At 34.3% G+C, this 12,606-nt stretch overlaps 1 protein-coding gene across 1 annotated transcript in view; it reads left to right on the top strand.

The window, feature by feature from the left end:
• The first annotated feature begins 11,232 nt into the window (after window positions 1–11,232).
• The window catches only part of LOC123004032 (protein jim lovell), a 59,100-nt gene continuing 57,726 nt past the window's right edge, over window positions 11,233–12,606 (top strand). Inside the window, exon 1 of the mRNA XM_044397138.1 lies at window positions 11,233–11,327. The gene's annotated coding sequence lies outside the window, so the exon portion shown is untranslated. The remainder of the gene's footprint in view (window positions 11,328–12,606) is intronic.

Raw genomic sequence — 12,606 nt, 5'->3', positions numbered from 1 at the left:
ATTAAATCAACATAAAAAACATTAAACGTCAAAAAATAAATGTCAACATTTTTTGTCAGATAGAATGTTTTGAACATTTTTTTTGTGTTCTTGATATCTTAACTTACTTGGAATTTTTCTCTGAGACGCTAGTTCTGAAACATTCTGTATGTATTAACGGCAACATCAGAAGTAAACTTATAAATGCACCACAGAAACAGTATAAAATATTAGTGTTGGAAAAGAATTATATAATCTTTGTGACGATTATTTAAAAACTTCAAGTATTAATCGTACAGATAAAAAGTACTGATTGGGATTTTCCAGACAATTTACGTAAGATTTTGTCAATTTCGAGAAACTTTTGCTACATAAATTGACAAAAAATAAGTCTCAAACTTTCTAAATCAGCGACATGATATCGATGAACGAAAATCTTTGTGATTGTTTAGAAATTTGTCATCTGCTTACGAGATAATTTTTTATTGTGAAGTTTTCCCTTTTATCTGTACAGAGTGATTCATAACTCACGCCCCAGAGAAAAATGCTAAGTAAGATAAGATACCAAGAACACAAAAAAAACTGTTTAAGAAATTCCTTCTGTCAAAAAATTTTGACATTTATTTTTTGCCATTTGACTTTTTCATGTCAATTTATTATTATCTATAATTTTCTATATGTTTATTTATAATAATTCAGTAAAAACAAAATAACTTTGACAATAAAAGCTACAAATAACGTTAAACATAGTTACAAATCAAAATACAGCTTTTTTGTTTCCTCTTACTAATAGTCTAATAGACTAATAGTCTGCAGCAAAAGAAACATAAAAAAATATTTTTCCAAGAGAAATAAGTAGGGTCAAGTGCAAACTCCCCCATAATTTCGAAATTTTTATATATAGAATTTTTTCTAATTTTTTGGTATTTTACTTTACTTGGCATTTTTCTATGGAACGCGAGTTCTAAAACAGCCTGTATTTATTTTTTTTTTTGACTTAACTTGAAAACTATAATAACTAGCGTTTGTTTACATTTTTAGGTTTTTATTTAAGTTTCAGTAATTACTTTATCTTTCTGCAAGTAACGAAACTATATCTTTTAGTTGTTTATACAGGTAAATGTCTGTAAACTAGCACCTCGTCCAATTAAAAGTACGGCTCGCCGCCTCGCCCGGAAAACTCCGGAAAAAAGCTAGATCAGATGCACGCTTTAACTGAGTATTAAAAAAAAGCACTTCTGCTCGGGGTGCGATCACCATTATTGACTCCTCGCGCTAACATTACGGCATTATTACAAACTAAGTAATAGTTATTGCAGCCTGTACTTATGTACCAACTACTTATTACACTTAACTTTAACGCTCATCTCGTCGAGTTAACCTCCGTCTCGTTGCTGTAAACATATTGTGGAAAGGATTATCGCACCGTTGAATTATCTACTTGCGGCATGATGTTGACTTTTTAATAAACTGGAGCATGTGCGAATCTTGATAATTATAACGGCAATAATAAATGGGACTTGGCGGATTTTTATTACTATTGAAATCGAGTTTTATTGCTCGCGCTGACTGCCGGATAACATGGAAAATCGCGATAAATTCAAACAACTGCAAGATTAATTTTTAAATTATTCGTCCTAGTCTATAAACTTGCAATGATCAATTAATCGTGTATTCCTATTTTCAATTAGAAATATTTGACCCAACTGTTGAAAAATATATACATTGGTAAAGATGTTTGCGGAGATCGGCCGCAAAACATGATTTTAACGCGTCTGTGAGGTCGACCGCTCTCGCCCCCTGCCTCACCTCGATCCTAGACATCACCCTCGGTCCTTTAATCTGCATATACCGGAGTAAAAAGCTCCCGGCTTCCTTGGAAGACACTGCAAACTACCAGTGGTCCGAGGCATAACTAAGGGTTGTTTTAGGTTGAGCAATCCGAGGGTGGGTCCATTAATCTTGGCTCATTTCGGTCCCCCATTGCATATTCACGTCCACACATCACGGATCGCCTCGGATAGGAAGGAAGGACCTAAACCAGGCATGCATGCGAAAGATTTACTTAAGACGTTGCCGGATCGGACCGAGAATAATTAGAAGGACATATTCAGATGCAAGAACAGGCCTTGTTGGCAAAGCCACTGTATAGTTAGGCCAACTCACTCACTTTCTAATTACATTTTCGTCATTTACATACAAGCGATAAAAAGCGGACTCTTCTTCTAAATGCGTAACGCATTGTTACCATAACCGAAATAATTTTATTCAAAGGTTGGCAATTTGTATCAGGTGTTGAGGGTGTAAAGCAAAGGTTCGACGTACTGTTGCTTAGCTTTGTTTACCTTAGGCCCAATTAGGAGTATCCGCTTGGATGTTATGTGATTTTAATTAAAACACCGGAATAATTTAATTGTAAATTGAAAAGGACGTCGGCACCGAGAGCTTTTTTCCGGGCGTTCGAATCCGAAAGGAGCAATTATTTAAAAGTTAGACAATATGTTCGCCTAACATGTGAATCTCGATCGGATAACTTGAGCGGAAACACATCATCCCTATACATAAAATTAATTTTCTGTGGGGCGAGAGGGATTATGGCCGGAATTAAGAGAGAAGTTGGAATGGATTTGTGCGGGAGGATTCGGACGCACACACGCGGCTAGAGGGAAAAATAAAATGTTATGTAAGGGTGGTTATAAAAAATGTAGTTTTAATATTGTCAGTATATACAGTTGGCAACATTAATAATATAGAGACGAATAATTATTTCATTCATTTGTCAATTTGATTTTTTTTAATATAATATACCGGGTAACAAAAAAGTATAGAACCAAGCGTTTTCTTTTAAGAAGGGCCTTATCACGTTTGCATTAATACAAGGGTATCTTTGAGAGAGTAAAAAACCAATGAAGGGAGGTTTTTAAAAACTATTAAATGCGTTTTAAAGATAAAAGATCAAACTAAGAATTGACGATATTCCTTCCTGATTTTCAATCTCTGGAGGACCCTGACCACTGTCGCGTTGAAACACGGTATTTTTTGAGGAGTAAGATACCGACTTAAAGTGGTTTTTGAAAAAAAAAAAATTAATGCGTCATTGAGATAAAAGCTCAAACTAGAATTTGACGATATACAGGATTTTCTATAAACATGTATCGAAAAATATTAAATAAGGGAGCTACATCCCCTGAAAGGGTACATCTTTTAATGGATTTTTTCCAAAATTTCAGCAATCATTGTAGATAAAATTACTAAATTTGGTACAACTCATAATCTTTATACCTACAAACGAAATCGAAGATAAAATGTCAAAATTTTACTCATGGGCGTCCTTAACTAGAGGGTTAAGGGTAAAAAGTACCATAACTATTTTGGCTGTTGGTTTTTGCCAGTTTCAGCTATAAAATTCTAAATCTCATAGTTTTTCACAAAAAAGAAATCTCTTGCGTTTTTTCGATACAACTTACCAATTTTGAGTTAAATCAGTTTACAATATGTTTTACAGACCATAAAGAGGATAAAAAATTAAAAATTAAATTCGTTTAACCGTTTAAGACGCCCGTGATTAAAACTTTCGACCACTGATTTTTGAATTCGTTTAGGTGTTTAAAGGTTATCAGCTGTAAGAACTTTTGTACTTTTATCTATTCTGTAATAATAAGAAAACCTCATTAAAAAACGCATCTCTTTCAGGGGGTGTAGCTCGCTTACATAACATTTTTTGATACGTGTTTATAGAAAACTTTTGTCTTATAATTGAATATTCTATCACCTGTTTAAATTTGTAACAATAAAAACGGAACACCTGTATATTCCTGATTTTCAATGTTATCGTCTTGGCGAGAAAATTAAAACACTGTAAACAATCGTTTAGAAATTTCGTATCCACGTAAAAGTCCCGGTTTATATACAGCCTCTTTTCAAACCCATTTTTGTAAAAAATTTGTGGATTTTTTACGTGTGCTGTCTCAAACTACCCCTCTCAACAATTACGTAAGCAAACTATCGGTAGTTGTGTGGGGAAAAAGCTTTGAAGTATCCGGAAGAGGGCAGGTTAAAACTGGGATTGTTAAATAAATTTAATAAATAATAAAATGATATTGTAGATGTAACTAATTCTCAATTAACAAACCTCGAAATAAAAACGCTGCTTTTCTTTTGTTTCAGTGGTGGAATAAAGCAACTTTGTTTTTTTTTGTTGATAAATTTTCACAGCAAATTGAACCTCTTTTAATTTACTAATTTACTTTACATAAAAACAAAATTATAAAAAAAAAACTTTGAAATAATTAATCAAATTTCTTTTTGTTTTTTAGATAATGAATAGTATAATTTGCTTGTTTTCATACTAAATTAATAAAATATTTAAATTTTTGTATAAATCTTTCATTTCCTGTCTTGTTTCTTGCAAGGTTGTACTGTTTTATTTTTATAAGATAATTTTTCGGTTCTTGTTTGTTGAGTAAGTGTAGTGTTTTTTGCATGAATATGCGAATTTCTCTTGTCGTACCACCATTGAACCTGAATATCTTAAATCCGCAACAAAAATTCTGCAAAAACAACGTATGAATAATAGAAACTGTAAATTGTACCTGCGGTGAATTTCCGTATAAAATCCGATTTCTAAAAGCATCCAACTAACCGGTCGAATAATGTCAACCGGCGTATCGAAAGCAATTATTACGTGTTTTAGAAATTAGAAATTGCAAAGTGAATTTGCATACTGTGCACTCATACTCTTAATGCAGCGAGCAAGACGAAGAAACCATCACAACTAGTGAAGGAGAGCATACACCGGAGTGATTTACCTGATTATTGGATCGAATCCGGCTGTTGGTATTGTTTGGTAAACGCTACTTCCCACGGTCATTCGTTTTGCACGTCTTCTTGGCTAATATGTTCTATATATTCGGTGTTTTTAGACGAGGAATAGTTGGGATGACCGCAAACGCACTACAACCGACGAAACGAAAAAAAAAGAAGCGAGGAAACAACCACCGGACTAGGTAATGTAGTATGGGAGGAGGGAACATTAGTCAACCCTCTTCACTTAAAACGTTCGAAAAGACATCGCTAACCACATGTTCTGTACCCTCTTCCAAGAGCCAAACTTCGTACATGGCTGTGCTGCAGTTTAGCGCAGTGGAAACGGGAATTTCTTGTGCAAGGTGACAGCATTTGCCACCAAATGGCAAAATAGATTACAATTTTTTTCTTTTCTGGGAAAAGATTGTGCGAGTGTTGGGCAAGTTGTGTGATGTGTAGATTTTTGAATCCGTCCGGTTTTGATAATGTATGATGCAGGTCCTGTATTTAGATTCGGAAGAGGTTGGAGCTGAAGCATTGTCCGGGAGAAGGGTCCTGACAGGACAGAAATGTTCGTCCTTGTGTGTGACTGGAGCAGGACTTGATAAGACCGGGGTCCTTGCTACGTTGGTTTAGTGAGGCGAGGATCTTAGAGGTTTCGGGGAAACCTCCCTCCGGCTCATTTACATACAGACTCCTTGCCTTGTAGTTTGCTGACAGTTCCGTCCACTCCCGTTTTCTTGTCATTGTTAGCCGGGCATTATCAACAATTAACCGAGATTGATTTACTGTCATTAACCGCCGCAAAACAATGACCAACGACCGAAATGCGATCATTCGCACATTTCTTCTGACTTCTTGTTAAGTTTTCTACAACTGTTAGTTTTTTGCCAGTCACTGAAACTGGCTATAAATTGTAAAATTTCCATATGTAGTAGTTGGGGCCCGTTTGCGTTAGAGACTTTCGAAACAAACCAGTTTCCGGACTAATATTTCGCGTTCCCCCGTGAAATTACAGCCTTGAAAAGTAGTTAAAAAGCAAGCCCAGTAGTAAATTCGGGCGTACAAAGAGTTCGCGTGAATACAATTAATAAACATGCAGCTGTATTCAGCGTTCGATACAGACCTTCCTCGTTTCTGATTTATTAGACTGCACCGATTCCGTTCCGGCACCCGAAAAAAAGAAAACAAATTTAAACAACAGTCGAAAAAAATCGAACTAATAAAAAACTTCTTCTTAATAAAATGAAAAGCCGTGTGAGCGGAAATCATCGTATTCTCGTGACGTCTCGGATCGGACCTCACAAGTTTTCGATTGCCAAACTAGACTTATTACCATTTTAATGTCTTCATTATGCCATTTCGATGTAATTGAGACTTTTGATACAAGAAGTCACGAAGGAAAGTCAGCTTTCGACATATACGAGATTGGCAATTTTTTTCAATTGTAGTAATTCAGAAATAAGTATAGGTATGTGGAATCAGGACTGTACTCGGAGCAGTAGGTTGTGAATGAAAAGGTTAATGTATCTTCTTCGCTTGATTGAAAAATCAGATCTTCACTTTACCCTCAGGGGAATATTGCATCAAACCTTTACTTCTAAAAGATTTCCAAATTTTCTTTTTGGATTACAGTTTTTAAGTATCGTTTGCCATAACTTTCCACTTATTTACATTTCCATTTTTTCTAAGTTTTTTCAAAAGCTGTTTTTTATTTTTTAGTTTTAATCTTAAGTTTATGCAATTGATCTTAATTTTTTTTCTAGTTTCTTTTGCTTTTTTTTCTAATAATTATAAAACTTAAATAAACAGTATAATGCCTAACAAAATAATTTTTAATTTAACAATACATTACAAACGAGGTGGTAAATATGGCATTACCCTGAGTGCTCATGTATACGTTCGAGACGCGCCAGCCTCGTGATCGGATAAAGCACAAGGGGTAATGCCATTACCACCGAGGTTTGTATACTATTTTATTTACAATTACATTATTTTTACTCCATTTTATGATGTTTGTCCTTAAAATATATTTGCTTCATTTCGTGGAGGATAGTATACAGGACAAAGGAAATAAAACCATTAAATTCGTCGCGACGTTTCGATACCTTTATTTTATCTTCTTCAGCCAACGAAAATTCTTCGCCTGAAGAAGATACAATAAAAGTATCGAAATATCGCGACGAATTTAATGGTTTTATTTTCTTTATCCTTTATACCATCTTCCACGAAATCGAGCAAACATTATTTTTAGTCAAAAATTTGAATAAAATAAAATTCTAACAAACTTAAGGTTCAAACGTGGTGCACTTGGTTGCAAAAAAATCGGAAAATGTCAAAGCATAAGAATGTCAGATTTTTATATTTATCCATAGTTTGAACATAGCTTAATTCTAAAAGGTTAAGCTAGAACTGACAGTTAATCTGTAGTACTCACTACTTATTGGGTTTTCACGTAAGTTCTCAACTAATTATCTTGATTTGCATTTGATGCTCTCGGCATTTAAGTGCGGCATTGCAGAAAAAAATTATTTAAATGCGACAGATGATCAATTGACAACTAAATTGACAAGGGCAAAACCTGTTTCAATCTAAAGAAAATTTCATTTTCCGTTTTTATTGCAACCAACTTTGGCCATCTAAATTGCGTTTGAATTTTGACATTTCAAATGTGTGAATTTGATATTAAAATTGTTGAAATGGAGCAGTGTACTCCCCTAGAAGTAAAAGAAATTGCTATAGAAGCAATTGAATACCAATTTAGCAAAATACTATGCGTAACCATGTTTATTAATACTTTTTGTTTATTTTAGTCCATGCTATTATTTCTTTAAATATTTTACGATCTTTTTTTAACACCTTGTATACATATGCTTTTTTATGTGTTCAGCACAGTCTAATCTTTCTTTCTGCATGGACCCAGAGAAGCAGCATGTAGCACTCATCGTTATCCTCTTGCAATCTCTGAAAACAGTTCAATAAACCGCAATTTATCATCCTTTGTTGAGGACATTGTAACCGTCGCAATTCTCCACATTACCGAGTCTTTATTTATGTCACACGTTACCTAGCATCGAATTGGGCGTCTTGTATACGCTATAAATTCCTCAGCTGCATTCGAGGCCATCATACACATCCTCTACGTATGACCCTTTAGGAAATTACACATCACATATAACGATCCAAACTCTTTGTAAAAAGTCAATAATAAATGATAATGAAACTTCTTCTGGTCGGAAGATTGGTCGTTGAATGTGTATTCATTCCTCCATGGGCTGGCCATAGCATTAGCAAAATTACAGTGTTTACTAGACCGTTTCAGAACGAGTTAGACCAATACTATACTTTATCATCTATCGTTTTATCTGATTTAATGTTTGATTTCGTATTAAGTGGCCATTTTGCGTTCGACAATCCGATTTTTAAAAGTCGATTCGTGACAGAGGAAGCTCCGAATTCGTCCAATTGATGACCTGATGATAAGAAAATTCACTTGCGAAATTTTAACGATGGTCACGATGGTCGACCATACGCACCCATTGGTGTTACACCCCGGAGTTGCATGACGTGCATGATCCAGAACTGCAGTAATTGCACGGTGCCCCGCACCCCGCGACTCCGGAGCACGAAACTAGGAACCGGAGTACTTCGAAACGGAATAATTAATCATAAGGAGAGAAAATCGGGCGCTCTTTCTTTTCGCCATTTTTATTGCTTTGTTGAGGTATTGCGCGCGGTGTTATGGAAGGTGATTAAACGAATTTGCTTTGTTTGGGGCGATTTTACGCTAATGAGGCGAAAAAAGGAATCAGCATCAAGATTCTCATTTCTTGAAAAAATTAAAATAAAAATTTACTCTATTTTTGTTGTTTCATGCATTTTGTTGTTCATGGTATTAATAACATTCAACTATGTATTTACAATCATTAAACAGTCAATATCACCCTATTATCACATATGAGGTTTTAACAGCCCGACTTTTGCTTTAACGCCCGGCTTTTTAACCGCGAGAGAAAACAACTCCTTCGGTTGTTATGACTTTCTTAACAGCCCTGAATACGTAATAGTATATTACATAACGAGCACGGAAAGTGATAAATAACGCACAAGCGGGAAAGTTGCGCACGAGGCGTTAGCCGAGTGCAGACAATCGCGCGAGTGCAATGGACACTTTCCTGCCAGTTTTGTACACTATTTTTCCTGCGACCATAAATAATTTTTTTCTTACGAACATATCTTTTTTTTCGTAACGATTTATTTTTTATAATGGATACAGAAAAAAATACGTTAAATGAAAAAATACAAATCATTCGAGTGTGAATTGTGCGTTAGATTACTAACACACAGTGCGAAAACAAATCGCACAGGTTTTCGACCTCGTACGATATTGCCAATTTTCGCGCATATGTAATTGTGCGTTACGATCTAGTTTCGTATACGGTTGTAGGAAAATAACTATTTCGACGTTCCTTGTTGTTATGGTACAGATAACATTCAACAACTTACAATTTTTAAGCTGTCAATAATATACAAGACTATTAGAAAGTATAAACAGTCCGCTTTTGACAGTTTTAAGAAATAATATTATTATTAAATATTATTGATATTTTCAAAATTTATTTATTTTTTTTTATTTTGGTAACTTAATACGACAAAAAACGTTGTACCTACGTACTATTTCAGTTGTTATGGCCTTTTTAACAGCCCTGAATACGTAAATAACTATAACTGTAATTGTATTCATTAGGTACCTATTCTAGGATTACAAAAGTTATTTTACTTATTTTCAATTTAAATTTTTTGTAGAAATTATTTTAAGATTAGGTACTATATTGAATGTTAAAAAAACTTGAAAGATTACAAGGGGTGGTCAAAATAAGAAAAAAAGTTTTTACAAACTTATGTCCGGAAATGGTTCCTGAAGGAGCTAGAGCTCCCTGAAGATGGCGGGCAAAAGGTCTTTTTTCAATTATCTCAGTAACCTGTGAACGTAAATTTACGAAAGTTTGCATCTGAACAAATTTTTTGGTGCTAAATTTATTGGTGATGTCAAAAATTGTGTCAGAATGAGACAGACACTGAGGTTAATCTACTTAATGCGTAAAATTTTGCTTTGGAAGAAATTTTTTTAAATTTTTTTTGCCAAATTTCGGATTTATTGCTAATTTTTATCAAAAAATGTCTTTTGTGTTATGTTTGCTCGACACACCGTTTTCAATCAAAGAGGTGACCATCTCGAAGTTGGGTTATGTTTCATGCAAATTAAAACAAGTAAATTTGTTGGAGTAGTTTTAGTTTTAATTAAAACCATCTTCAGCAAAAAGTGAAAAAATCACATGTAAGGGTGTGTTATAAACAATTCAATTATATTGCATGATGAATTACAATTAAAAAAGTAAAAAAGAAGAGTACTGAAAGTAGTGCTATATCCTGATGGACTGTAATAAACTGTAATAAATAAGTTTTTTCTAAACCGTGCATCGAGTTTGTAACACTAAAAATTTTTCAAAGTAAATAGTTTTTGAAGTATGTATGTAATGAAAAGTTATTCAAGACAAGCTACTTTACGTTTTACAGTTACATATTTTCTATTAGTACATTTGAATAATTTAAATTAATAATAAAATTAGCTTAACTTAAAAAAAACAAAAAATAACGTAGATTATTAAAAATTTATAAATAAGCCTGTAAATTCCAAAAATTAGCTACTCCAATGTAAATGTGTAGATAGGTAGAGGTAATTATTTAAATTATTAAATAATGAAGATGTTTGAAAATTTAAAGGTTATTGCGTCAATTTGTTGTTTCTGTTTTGAAAAGTGTGAAAGAATTTCAGTATTATTACATTTCAATTCCGCCCTCAAACGATACTAATCCAACAATAATAAAGCTTTTGGTTCCATCGTCATATCTATCGAAATAAAATTTTTACGGCCCATATATTCGTGTCGGCCACCCTCTGGTTAGTTCGACCACAAGTCAATCGTATTTCGCTATCGTCCAGTCTCCCCTAAAAAACGCTCAATCACCACTGGCGCATCCCTCGACCTCTCTCAGGTAAAAAAGCTCAATCGGCAAACTTTCGTTTTTCCCCCTGACCGTCCCAACGTCATCAACCCTTGGGGTAGGGCAGGTACGGCGGTCGATGAACCTCCGAAAAAAAGCGCTTAGCAGGTGGCCAAGGGGTGCAAAAAGAACAATCTCTCTTGATCGGCTGTTAAAATCGCTCCTCCTCCGCCATGTGACAAAAAGTCATGTCAGCGTAATCAAAGCAACCAGCGTATTAAACAATATACTCGCTGGAAGTAGAACCCAGCAACCAATGCCTGGCTTTTCGAAACAGTCGAAGGCGGTCGTTTTTGCCCAGCCGACTACGCGATGCCCACTACTTTTCGACAAAACACTATCGTCTTAGTAGCTGACTGAGACGCGACGTTCTTTTGTTCAGTGCGCGCATCCAGTGCTCAGCGCCGACGGCGACGCGATTGTGCGATTTGGTTTTTGGTGGGTGTGTGACATGTGGACACTGATTTGGAACGTCGGTAAGTGTGAACCCGGCTTTAGCAATTAGTGTTCTTGATTATTTAATTAATTAATTTAATTAAGGCGCGATGATGACTAGAAATGCGTTTTAAAATAACTAATTGCTAGGAATTAGTTACGAAAAATTACTTCAACAATTGTATGGGATTACCAGTGGCGGCGTTATCGCTCGTTTCGATCGCAATTTCCGTGCTCACAGTCGTTAGACTTACATATTTATTTAAAGCACTGACATACATAATTCCATTTAGATGCTAATAAATCCTTCTTTGGTGAAACAATAATAAATTACACGCACGCTGATAAAGACTATTACAAGACCTGTGGCGATAATCGACTCTTTATTGGACTCTTCTTCCAATCGGTCACTACTTTTACACAAAGAAGGCTCAGTAATTACCGAAAACAATGTAACTTTACATATTCACGATGTCTTTGATGTTGTTATTATTTTGTTTCCTCTTTATCAATCTAAAACTCTTGTGGTGTAATTTCGGCATGCGTGAGACTTTTTCAAGCTTTGGAAGCGGTTATTAAACAAATCGTTCCATCAAGCGATGGGAGAGTTGTTTCAGTGACAACAATTAGCCACATTCGAACATAATTTACACCCAAATGCTGCAAAGGATATTAAATTTATATATCTTTGAAGATAAATAGGGTTGTTAAAAAAATTCTGTAAAGCTCATTTAATACGAGTAATGCAACAAATTATCAAAATTTTTATAGATTTTTAGAAAATAAGTTTAACGAAATAAATACTCGTATACCTATCTATTAGTTAATTTTAATATAGAACTACTCATAATATACAAAGCTTTTAAAGTTTATGTCAGTTTATGTTTTAAATACGAAGTCTTTTTTTCAAGGTTCTATTGGCTCTAAAATTTAAACAATTGATAATATCAAAAAATCTCTTACAGACAAAATAGTGTTTACTTTAAACTACAGTGCGATCAAAAAGTCTTTCTATCAAGTAGGCGTCCTAGTTGAGGACGTATGTCGCATGGCAGTTCGTATGTTACCTATAGATGTCAAAAAATTATTTTATAAAAAATAAAACTCTAAGCTAATTAAATTGAATTATTCTATGAAACGTCTCAAAATATCCTAAAATGAGATTTTGTTGGTGTTTATTCATAAAAATCGTTCACCACGGTTTCCTGTTATAATTTACATAAAAATTATTTTGACATTTCTCATTTGTCATTGTGACATTTTATCTTCCACAGACATATGTTTTAAATTTCTACGCTTGCTTGATAGACAGACTTTTTG

The sequence above is a fragment of the Tribolium madens genome, unplaced genomic scaffold (assembly GCF_015345945.1).
Source record: "Tribolium madens isolate multiple individuals breed KSU strain unplaced genomic scaffold, Tmad_KSU_1.1 Scaffold_1;HRSCAF=32;Tcas5.2_LG8, whole genome shotgun sequence".
NCBI classification, from domain to species: domain Eukaryota; kingdom Metazoa; phylum Arthropoda; class Insecta; order Coleoptera; family Tenebrionidae; genus Tribolium; species Tribolium madens.
The sequence above is the reverse complement of the archived record's forward strand: the minus strand, read 5'-3'. Positions and strand labels throughout refer to the sequence as shown.